A 12,140-nucleotide genomic window follows, 5' to 3' on the forward strand; every position below is an offset into this window, starting at 1 on the left:
AAGGACCTGCACAACAGTTGTTTCACAGCAGTACATATGGCTCTTACTCCTCCATCAAAAGGTGTATGGTTGTTGCCTATAGTGAGATACGTATAGAACAGTTGGCAATGAATTCCGGCTTCCAGTGGGCCCGTGTTTTTCTATTTGGGAGCCGTCAGTGTACACAAGCAGCCATTTGTCTTGCGGGTAGCGGATTTGTAATGTTTCTAAGGCAGAAAGACGGAGTACTTCACTACATTCGTCCTGTTTATTGTCTATTGCAATAAGATCTAGTGCATAGTCAGTATGATATAACGCAAGTGGGTTGGTTGGTTGGTTGATTGGTTGGTTGATAGTATCAGTTGCTGGGGTTTCCAGGATAGATCCAGATTATGCCTTTCAGTGATTACTTTTTGTAGGAAACCCTCTGCGAGTTTTCCATGAAGTTTTAACGCTGATTGTCTTATTTCTGATTTGATGTCCATGTTATTGGTAGGTAGCAATAGTGAGTTTATTGGTGTTGAGTTGATAGCGTCAGTAATCAGTGTCATGGCTTCATTTTGGACACAGCCTAGCTTACTGATTCTCTGATCAGATGCAGTTATAAGGGAACCACTGCTACAGAGCGTTCGCCTACGGGTGGGGCCAGGAAAGCGGCCTGCCTGCGGTGTCGCTTGCGGGAATCGTCTATCCGTAAGCTTCCGCTTTCTATACTATACTCTGTAGGGTTTTAATTTTAAAAGTTTAGCAGCAGTAAAGACTGATGTTTTTGAAACACTAACTTCCTGTGAAACACTTCTTAGAGATTTATTAGGAGAGCGTGTAAATGATGCACTGGTTTCATCATATTTTTCTTCCGTCAATACTCTTTGTTTTCGCTTAGGAATTGTAGCATTTATCGACCCTGTTGTCCTTAATTTGTTAACAAGACGTCTAACAGTTTCTCTACCCTGCATTGGAGCACCCGAATATTTCACTTCAAATTGCCTACGCACCTCTCTACATGACTCTGTTTTCACATAGGCCTATGCATCATACATTAAAAAAAAACTCTGTTCAAGCGTGAATTTTACGTTTTGCATTGTTCACAATTTTTACACACATGCTGAATATTTAAGCAACTGTGTCAAGAAACTGCACTGTACGTGTTAAACACTGAAAACATCTGGCTCACAACTGATAACTTGTCGACCTTGATATCCTTGATTGTCGAGCGTGTCTCAACAACTGCGCGCACAAAGCGGCGTATCAGTACTTACCGGTTTCCTGGCCTCACCCGTAGGCGAACGCTCTGTATATATCATGATTGGTTTCACATATGTCTTGTAAGTACAGTTTAGCGTAGATGTAGCACATCCCCATTTGGTTCCAGCAAGTCCCTTTAGTATGGAGAGTCTGCCACGGGTTCTTGAAGCTATGTCGGAGCAATGATCTTCCCATGTGAGCTTATTATCAAGATAGACGCCCAGATAATTGAATGTATGGACATTGTCCACTTGTGTATTATTGTAGATTATGGCCGGTGTTAGCTGATTGTGACATAGAGAAAAAGTTTGACATTTTGTTTTCTCAGCGTTCACGTTATCTAGGCAGCATTTGTTTAAGTCGTCAGAAGCGTGATTAAGAGTATTCTCAATAGCACTCTTGGCTCGTGATTTGGGGGCAGCAGTCCATAGGACAAGATCGTCGGCATAAAGTAAGGCGTGAACATTTGTGTTCTTGGTCAGTAGTGAAACCAAGTCATTAACCCTCGGTCTATATCTGCTATGGAAAAACGTACTCTATACCTGGGGTCTTTTTGACCCCCGATAGATTTCTTTCAACCTACTTGAAAATAAGAAGTTGTAAGGATAATTATTGGATAATTTATGTATTTTGGTACTTATTCAAGAGTTTATGGGAGTAGATTTTTAGTAAAGTTGTTTTATTACTGTTAAAAAGTATTAATGAAAATTTAACAGCACATAGGGGAACGAGGGTTGTACCGCTCAGAGGGCAATTGCGCTCATGCTAATATATCTGCTTGGTTTAAATTTTGAAGAGCTCAGGAGGTGATGCTATTTTGCGGACACATAGTAGTTGAATGGTTACCGTGGGAAGGCACATTTCGTTGTTGTGAGCGAGAATATTTTTGTTAGTATTTTGTTATAAGAACGCGCATATTTCAAACTGAAGGTATGTGAACAAATATCCTTTTACATTATTAACAATTAATATGTTTATGTAGGGGATAAAGTCAGCTTCACATTGGTATATTTATAAACATCTGTAATAAACATCTTTCGTCGCTACATGTTAAGAATTTTAATATTGCTACGGAGGGTTGTGGCGCTCAACTGAGCGGTATTACCCTCCAGCTGAGGTTATTTCCTTGCAGAAAACAGTCCATTTAAGCCTATATTTTTATATTGGTACAATAAAATGTTATTTAAAGCATACAATATGTTAAATATTATTATGCTTTCTATTTCAACGACGTGCGATGTCTCTATTTATTCTATTATTAATTAACTTCGTAATTCGACTATTAACACATCCCGAAAAAAAGAGAAAGGTGTACAAATAAGGCAGCATGAACAATGGAGACCATGAAAACAGTTTTTAGAGCAGTTTCTTCACGAACATCAATTCGACAAGCACCTCGGCAATTCAATATCCCTTTCAGCACACTTAAGGACAGAGTAAAAGCGGGAAAGCCTTATGTCCCCCTCTTTAGGTGCAAAATGTGTTTTCAATGAGGAACAAGAAAATGAAACTGAAGAGTATGTTTTGACGATTTCTAGATTATACTTTGGTATTACAGCTTCCGAACTCAAAAAGATAGTTTTTGAATATGCAGAAAAACATGAAATTAAAAACAACTTTTCCAGAGACAAAAGGGAAGCTGGAAAAGATTAGTTTTACGGTTTCCTAAGACAGCATCCAAAATTGAGCTTAAGAAGAAACCTGAATCAAAAAGCTTTAACCGTATTTTGGCATTTAATAAGGATGAAATTCAACGAGTCTATAGCAATCTTGAGTCACTGTTTTCAAAATTCAACTTTCCAGCCACGAGGATCTACAATGTAGACGAGACGGAGGTCTCAACTGCCCATACTACTTCGGGCATTATTGCATCTAAAGGGACGAAACAAATTGGCGCCATTACCAGCTGGGAGAGGGGCAAGAATATTACGGTCTGCGGGACACTACATTCCCCGATGTTTATCTTCCCGCGCCAACGAATGTCACCTCAGCTACAGTGTGATGGACCTGCAGGAGCACTGTACAAGTGGTCTAAAAATGGGTGGATGACGTCTGAACTTTTCACAGTCTGGTTACAACACTTTACAAAGGAAACCATCGATAACACTGTTCTCCTTATAATGGACAACCACAGCAAACACCAGCCAACTCCTCGCCCCGTTCCGTGATCAATTGATCAATCTCAGCCCCGCTCGCGTATGTGGTACCTAAGAGGTTACGTCCAATTTCGGCTTCCCCTTCAAAATTTTATAGAGCTCCTTCAGGGGAGCAGCGTAACCCGGAGTGAGACTAGTGGCCAACAGGCTTGGAGCTCACATATTTAGTTTTGTACAGCCCCAACCCCTTGCAAGGAGACGTTTTGCGTACCTTTTAAATTTTCCTCCCAATTCTCCTTCGATTTTTCGAGTCACACATCACTTTCTTCATATTCCTTTTGGAAAGAGAAAGGCATCCACATCATTTCAATACCTCCCACAGATTGCAGTCTCTTGACTTCACCTTCTGTGGACCATTAAAATCAGCGTTCAACAAAGAATGCGAAACTTTCTTGAAGACTCATGAAGCTCAAAAAATCACTTCATACGACATTGCAAAGCTTTTCAATCAAGCATATGGTAGAGTTTCTTCTGTGGAAAAAGCGACCAATGGATTCAAAAAGAAGTGGCATTTGGCCCTTGAACCCAAATGTTTACTCAGATGAAGATTTTATGGCTGCAATGAATTTGAGCCCACCAGGTGAAGGTTCAGTTCTTTCATTGATTGACGACGAAAATCAGATTGAAGGAAAAAGTCAGCAACTAGTGTGAAGCCAATATGTCACAAGAATTTACCCTCAATATCTTCTATACAGCCGACGACCTCTCAAGAAATTCTATCGCATCCTTCTGCATTAGAAACAAATCAAAATAGAAAATCAATACCAATCACCAAAATATCACCTATTCCTGGCCCCTCAAAAACCATCAGCAAAAGAAGATCCACCAATACCAAACAGCATATTGAGATACTTACAGCATCACCAATGAAGGAAAAACTAAAAAACTAGAAGTCTTAGAGAAGCGCAGAGCTGACAAACTAAGACTAAGAAGTCTGAAAAACCAAAATCAACCATTGCTCCATTATCAAAGATCAGGGCAAAGAAAATTAAAAAACCAAAAAGAAAGTTATTCGAAAGTACATCAGAAGATGAACTGGATGAAGATGATTTGTGTGACTATGATGAATTAGATGACATTAATCCAAACACACTTCTTTAGGAAGTAGAAGAGATTTGCGCTGTGTGTGGAGAATTCGGTGAAGATGGTGAAGTGAGGTTTCGGTGTACTGTATGTGCAAACTGGAAACATAAGGAATAGAGTGGGGTTGATCGATCACATAATTATAAATCCGATCACTGCACCTAAATACGCGTGAATGTTATTTACTATGTTGAGCGCCATTGCCCTACAGTGTCGGGCAATACCGCTCATTACTCATTTTCATTTTTTCCTAATAGTTCCCTAAATATAACACTTTCTTAAGTAATACTATTTCAGATGTAAAGAAAACTAGTTCATGTCTGCATTTTGTGAATAAAATACTAAGATTGACCATTGTTTTGAAAACAAATAATGGTTTTCCTTAGGTGAGCGCCAATACCCTTTCTTCGCCTAATTCTCACAAACGCATTGCACTGTTGTTTTGTTGTTGTTAATAACACTTTAGAATGCCATAAGTCTAATAACAATAAAACACAATGACTAATAATTACTACAATATATTTACCTCATATTAGAATGTCATTATACAGGGTGTTTTTGTATTCATACATTTGTAACATGTTCCGCGCCGTGGCGTCTTTGTCTAAGGCATCCTGCCTAGGATTCGCGTTACGGAATGCACGCTGGTTCCATTCTCCATGGAGGATGAAATTTTCTCATAATATTTCGGCCAGTGTATGGAACCGGTGCCCACCCAGCATTGTGATGCACTTGGGGATCTACGATAGGTAGCAAAAATGCTGTTTCTCAAAACAGCTGTAACGGCTGGGGGGATGATTGTGCTAACCACACGATACGTCCATTCTGGTTGGATGATCGTCCACCTCTGCTTCGGCATGTGGACGTGTGGTTATTCTTGGCCCTTCGTGGTCAGCAGCGCCATGGATTTACTTTACTTTACTTTACATGTGTAACATTCAGAACACTACACTGCATTTTATATAGGTCCAATGGACAAGATACTTTCAGCCTTATCAAATAATTAGGGGTTTATTTTATCACTCCCATACAAAATAAAATTACTATTACAGTCCATATTACAGTCACATATATACTCCTATATTAAGAGTGGTTTATATTGTATAAAAGTATTCATTGGTAGTGTATTTTGTATCAGGGTGATTTTCAGATATCCGACATAGCCAAATAGAGATTTTTTTATTAGAACTCTGTCTATTCTGAATCAATTTGAGTTGCACACATGACACAACGCACTGTAACTGTAGCATGTTCTTGCAAACAAACTTATTACAACTTTCAAAATGCTGGTTCACTTCCTGTCAAGTGATCTTGGGCATGAATCACACTGCCTAGTTTTGGTGTTTGAACTTCAACCTGGATGTCAGACAAAAGATCCTGAAGACTGAAGCAACTATTGATGATGTAATCGATCGTGTTCTACACTGAGGCAACATAATTCTTTGGATTTGGAGTTTCACTAATTCCTTCCCTAATTCTAAAATAAATTTTCTCCTCGAGTTTTTTTTTTTCCTTTCAAATTATGTAGTATTTTACAGTAGAGTGCGAAAGCATTCAGACATGCTAAGTCAAGAACGTCACAGAACAGAGCTAGTGGCCATCTTCTGATTGAACGTTCGACAGAATGGTCAACCGTTTCCACGTCAGACTTTGGCATTATAGAGGAGTATTACTTCAGATTTTCTGTGTTCATATTCACTTACTCGTATGTCAAAAGAATTATGCAGTGTTGACACCAACAAGACGGCTTTGTTCCTTTTCGGCACGTAAGCGGCCAGAAGAGTATTATTTTGTGTATTGCCAAATGTAGTTGAAATCGGAGGCCTTTCCTTTGATGGTAACATTTCTTTAGGGATCTCTTTTGGATTGGCTAGAAGTGTTCCCACTAGTGTTAGTTCTACTGTAGCAGTTCTTGTCCTAATTCAAAACTTGTGAAAAAATTGTCAATGTAACATTCCTTCCACTTCCTCTCACATAATCCACAATATCATTTACAACACCTTTCCCTTGACTTAGCTCTCTTTCCTCTGCAGACTTTCCTGTATAAATTTGTGCATTTATCAAAAAGTTTGTCTCACGATCCACGGCAGCCCATACCTTTACCCCATGTTTCCCTGGTTTGGAAGAAATGTAAACTTTGATTGGACATCGTCTCTGAATATACACAGGTGTTCATCTACTGTAGTGTACGGTTCAGGAATATAAGACGACATACACCCATCAACAAACATTTCAGAAACTGCACGTATGACTTCTGCTTTTGACCCTGATGCACCTTTCCTTTCTTTCCTTGTCAGTTTGTCGTCGAAACCGGACACATCAAAATACTTGAAAATCGCGAATAATTCATTGTAGCTCGGAAAATAGGCAAACCATATTCTTTGGACCAAAATTCATCAAGTAGTTTCCCCCTTGCTGTGTGCACCCTTGCTGTTATGGGAAGACCGAAGAAAGTCTGTAGTTTTGTTGAATCCGGCTTACTCCAGTGTTGAAGGGAAATGTATTTATCTTTAACATCTTCATCACGATTGTTAGTATGCATTGATATTTTATTCAACATGTGATCAGTTTTAAAAGGAGAGAAACAATCCGATCTAATTTGCAAGTAGGCTATACACTAACATGCTGAGGAATATTAGCTGTTTGGTCCACTATATTTCTAGAATGCTGCTTACGCTGTGGTGATGGCTGAGTAGCATAGTTCAGCTGTCCATTTCTTGATGTAAGTAAATGTGTCACTAATACATTGACGTTATCATCTGCACAATAGAATCAATATCTATTTCGTCTTCAACTTGAATATCTTCCTGTCACATCTACTTCCGCAACACCGCCGTCGCTTTTGAATAAGAAAACATTGTCACATTCACATCACTGTGGTCTGCGTCTTTTAGAGCATGATTAAGGCTATAACTTTTCTGAAAATCAATATTATAAATTATTATTTATTATAAAGAGAGAGACAAACCGACTTACTTCATCAGAAATGTACTGCAAACTGAAAACAGTTAACTAAAAATTTTCAAATATCTACCAACAGTGCTTCCCTGTTCAAGCAATATCAATACTTGATCTGTATTTGTCCCATTGTTGTCATAAAATACACCAAGAGCGAGACCAAGTAATAAATTCATTATAACAAATTAGTATAGCGTACTCTATACCTGGGGTCTTTTTGACCCCATGTGATAAAAATGAAAAAAATTGTTATACCGCTTATACTAGGATCATGACAATGTAACATAATTGTAGCCAAATGTTCACAAATAGCATTTCTGAACATGGGAGAGTTATGTCAACATTTGACATATGCATTTGTAAAAATTAAAGGAGTGGGGTCACAAAAGACCCCAGGTATAGACCGAGGGTTAATGTATAAGTTGAAAAGGAACTGCTTGTAACTGCGCCTTGTGGAAGTCCTGGGGCCTGTTTCACATTGTTTACAATCTTTGTAAATTGTAAACTTTGCTTGTAAATTGTAAACTTCTGTTTCACAATCTTTGTTTGTAATGTTGAACTTTAAGAAGGAAATCAAATCTTTACAAATTAAATTTTGCTTACTTTACAAGTATTCTGTTTCACAATGAAGAGTAATTTTACAAACGTGTAAATTTTACTTGTAAAATTAGCAAATTTTCTACAATACCTCTGAGATGTGTAAAGTTTGATACTGCAACAAATTATGAATAAATACAATCAAGAATTACTTATTAAATTAATTTTTGAGTTACTGGATAATATTAAGAATTAAATTAAAGCAGTTTTGATGTTATTAAGGAGTTCTAATGACTCAGACGAAGATATTGAATTTAGACGTAATCAAACGAAGACGTATACGTAAAATTCTCCGGGCAAGAAATAATAACACGTTCGTATCATTGTATCAATTTAATGAAAGGTTTCGAATGAGTCCCGCGCTATACTTAAGAATACCGCGTAAGTATTTGTATACGAAAACTGTTTTTAATAAACACTCGCTCTTATTAAAGAAGTTCCCTGCACCAAAAATAAATAATTCGATAATGCAATAGCGACACTACTTACGCGGTATTCTGAAGTAGTTTCGAGTCCCGTTTCACTGGAATCTCTCCTACAAGATATGGGACATCATATCCAACATCCAAAAGAGAAAAGTGATGCCCTAGCCCCTAATCTAAAAGCGAGAACTGTATTGTTTTGCATTGGATGCATCCTAGCTGTCAGTTCCGTGGGTTAGCAGATAAGCACGGAATTTCTAAGGTATTAGTGTGCAAAAGTGCCCACAGGGTAGTTGATGTTGTTAAAAGAGTTAAATTCGGGGCAGGTTTTTGATCACCAAAATGTTATTTACTATAGCACAGAATTTTTATGCTGCTGATGGGATCACTAGTGTTTGTGAGGTTATGGATGCAACATTAATAAATACTGATGGATCAACACAAAAAATTAACCTGATTTTGTGGTTGGACATCGTAATTATTTTATCAATTGCATATTTGTACGTGGACCAAATCTGTTATTTACTTATTTGACTAAATTTTGTGCTAACTTTGATCATTTAAGTAATAGACGTATTGGTATACTCGACCAATCACATCACATGAAACTCCATTGTCGCCAATATATAAAAATCTAAATACTTTTAATTTTTTTAACAATACTTTATATTTTCTGTTGGAGAAATATGAATCAGCAAACATAGAATAATCTATTTTAGTACAAAATATAAACATATGTATCGATAGTAGTAAAAATACAGCGACTTTAGGTCTGCTCTTTAGCGATTTTTGTAAACTGTCGTTGGCTATCGTGTGTAACCAATAATGCGTATTTGTAAATTTCTTTAGCTGATTTTGTAATGTTCGTCAGACTTTACAAACTAATAAAATAGCATTGTGAAACACAATTTATAAGCATTTGTAATCTTTTACTTGTTATTTGTAAATTCTTAATTTGTAATTTGTAAGGATTGTGAAACGGGCCCCTGTTTAGAGCTGTTTAGTCACCGATACGGACTTGGCAGTATCATCGATCCAAGAAGTTTCTAATCCATTGTCACATTTTCCCTCTCACTCCGCTTTTGCAAAGTTTGAGAAGTAAGTTTGTTCTCCAGACTGAATCGTAAGCTTTCTTGAAGTCAATATACACCGCAGTTGTGATGAGACCTTTGTCCAAATTATCTTTAAAATTGAAGATAATGTCACTGATTAATCATATAACTTCTTTAATGTTAATATTATAAAAATTACCAGGGTGGCTCATTTCCACGTGGTGTCCGTTACTAGGCTCAGGACAATGACGGACACCACATTGAAACTAGTTAAGCAAGATATTTTTTTTAAATATCAACCTAGTAAAGAATTTGTAACTTTAATCAGTGATTCTGCAAGTGTTAAAAGAGTTTATCCAAGAATTAATAAAATAATATTATTAAAAAATTATTCCCATTCTGCGCACTTTTCATGGGGCCACAACTCACATTGAATACACATTACCCAAACGTCTCCACTGGTATCTTAAAAAAATTGACTCCTACAAAATATATGTACAGTCTGCTTTGCTGTTTTGTGGTTTGAAATGCAGATTTTCAAAATCTTAATCACAAGATTCTTTCAAGTTTACTTGACGATATTTTGAATTTGTTGTCGAGGGCTCCGTAGCTTTCTGCTTCATGATGTATTCACAACACCCGCCTGAACCAGTAACGACTAAGGATACACCCCGCCCTTAACCTCGCTCACAAAAATGAGTTCATACCTCATTCATAAAAAAACAGTTTAACTGCATTATTTGGTAGCACATTTCAAGCCCTTCAAGACAACCTATAAACAGTCAGATAATTTACAACAGTATTTGTTATATAACTTATACAGTACGTTTCTGCAAAAAATTTTCCAACCACAAAAGAGATTTTCTTCTGTTGTTGTAAGACCATTTTGCCCGAAGCGCAACTCTAGATTATGACGCTAACTCAAACATAAGGAAGTTGAGGTAGTATCCGCAAGATGGAAGAACCAAATAGTGATGATTTGCTGGTATTCCAAAACCGCCTGCTATTCCGTATCCCCTCCTTTAGTCTAATAATAATAATAATAATAATAATAATAATAATAATAATAATAATAATAATAATAATGCAGTGATACTGTATTGTCGTATAAGGCTAATATAAGATGTTTTGTTTTGTAGCAAGTAAGCGACACCTCCATGTATCAACGTCGACTGTAAGGTAAGGTTTTTTTTTTTTTAAGTATTGACTGGGTACACCGTGTGGAAAATCCATTTATAGATATAAATGTCTTTTAATGAGAACAATATCAAAGTATTTTCATAAACTCTATCATCATTGGATATTTAAGTCTTCCTTTTCGATGGAAGAAACTAACCGTATGAGATAAGTAGTGTTGACGTATGACTTAATTACCGTGACATGTAACATTCAGAAAAACAGCGTCTAAGCTTATTATACTCGTATTATATACAGGGTGTTTCCGAATTAGTATTAAAAACTTTCATGGATGATGGTGAAGGGTACATGTATCAATTTGAGATAAGGAGCCATGGTCCGGAAATGATAGAGTCGAAATTTATAAGCAAAAATAGTCGTGTGGAAATGGAATTGTAATTTGGCACCACATGCCCTCCTTCCCTTAACTTTTGGAACAGTCTTGGAAAAATGGTATGGGCCGGATGTCTCCTACGTGGGAACTTGACTGGATGTCTCTTACATGCGTACTTGGCCCGATACAATCTGTGAGCTTCTCTGCTGTTCCCATTGGCTCATCCGTATTCGAAAATCAGGTCTGCTTATACCGCTCTATTGTAATCCTCCATTTCACTAGGACTGATCGAGTGGACACTGAAACGTGTACAGTGTATTATTTTAATTAAATGTTCAGACTCACTCTAGGGTATGATATACTCGTATGCATGATTTCTTTGCAATAGCATTATTATAATCCTAGTAAAATAAAAATTGTACTATTAAATGTGCAAACATATGGGATAGGGCTGTGTTACTGCAAAGTTTTTATAAGGGTATTTTCAAAGAAATAAGATTTTATATTTGTTGAAGGTATTATACAGATACTTTTACTTTGAAACAAAATATTATGCAATATTTACATAGTGTCACAAATTAATGGAATCAAATCAGTTCATTACTTGATACTTTTCAGAGTTATGCAGAGCTTCTTGGGATAGTTTCTTAATTTTGTTTCGGGTTGTAGCTGCCTCTTGTAGATGTACTTTTCTTTATGTCTGAAGTGCAGATAGAACTGATTCTTCTCTCAGAGTTACTCCTTGTAGGCCTACTTGAATATTCAATCTCTCGCAAGTGGCACATGTATCTGACTTCGGTAACTTAAATTCAACATCAAAATTTCCACAAAAAAATTGTCGAAATTTCTCGGAAATCTCTAGCGGTTCTCCTTTTCTTCACACCACGTACGATAGTGTCCCGAGAAGAGAGGATTAATGGTAAGATCACTATCTAAATAAACTGTATGTGAAATTTGTTGCCTACTATAGTAGCTTTGATATTTGTGGTAGTTGATCTATCAAAGTTTCTACAGATTCTGTTCAATATTTGTTGTAACTCCTGTTGTGCTTGCCTCGTTGGTCAGTATGCGAAGCTGTGCTGCCATCTTTGATCCGCTTCTGGACAGTCTTTATTCTGCTAGAGCTGGGATGTTGTCT

This window comes from Periplaneta americana, chromosome 9 (assembly GCF_040183065.1).
Source record: "Periplaneta americana isolate PAMFEO1 chromosome 9, P.americana_PAMFEO1_priV1, whole genome shotgun sequence".
NCBI lineage: Eukaryota > Metazoa > Arthropoda > Insecta > Blattodea > Blattidae > Periplaneta > Periplaneta americana.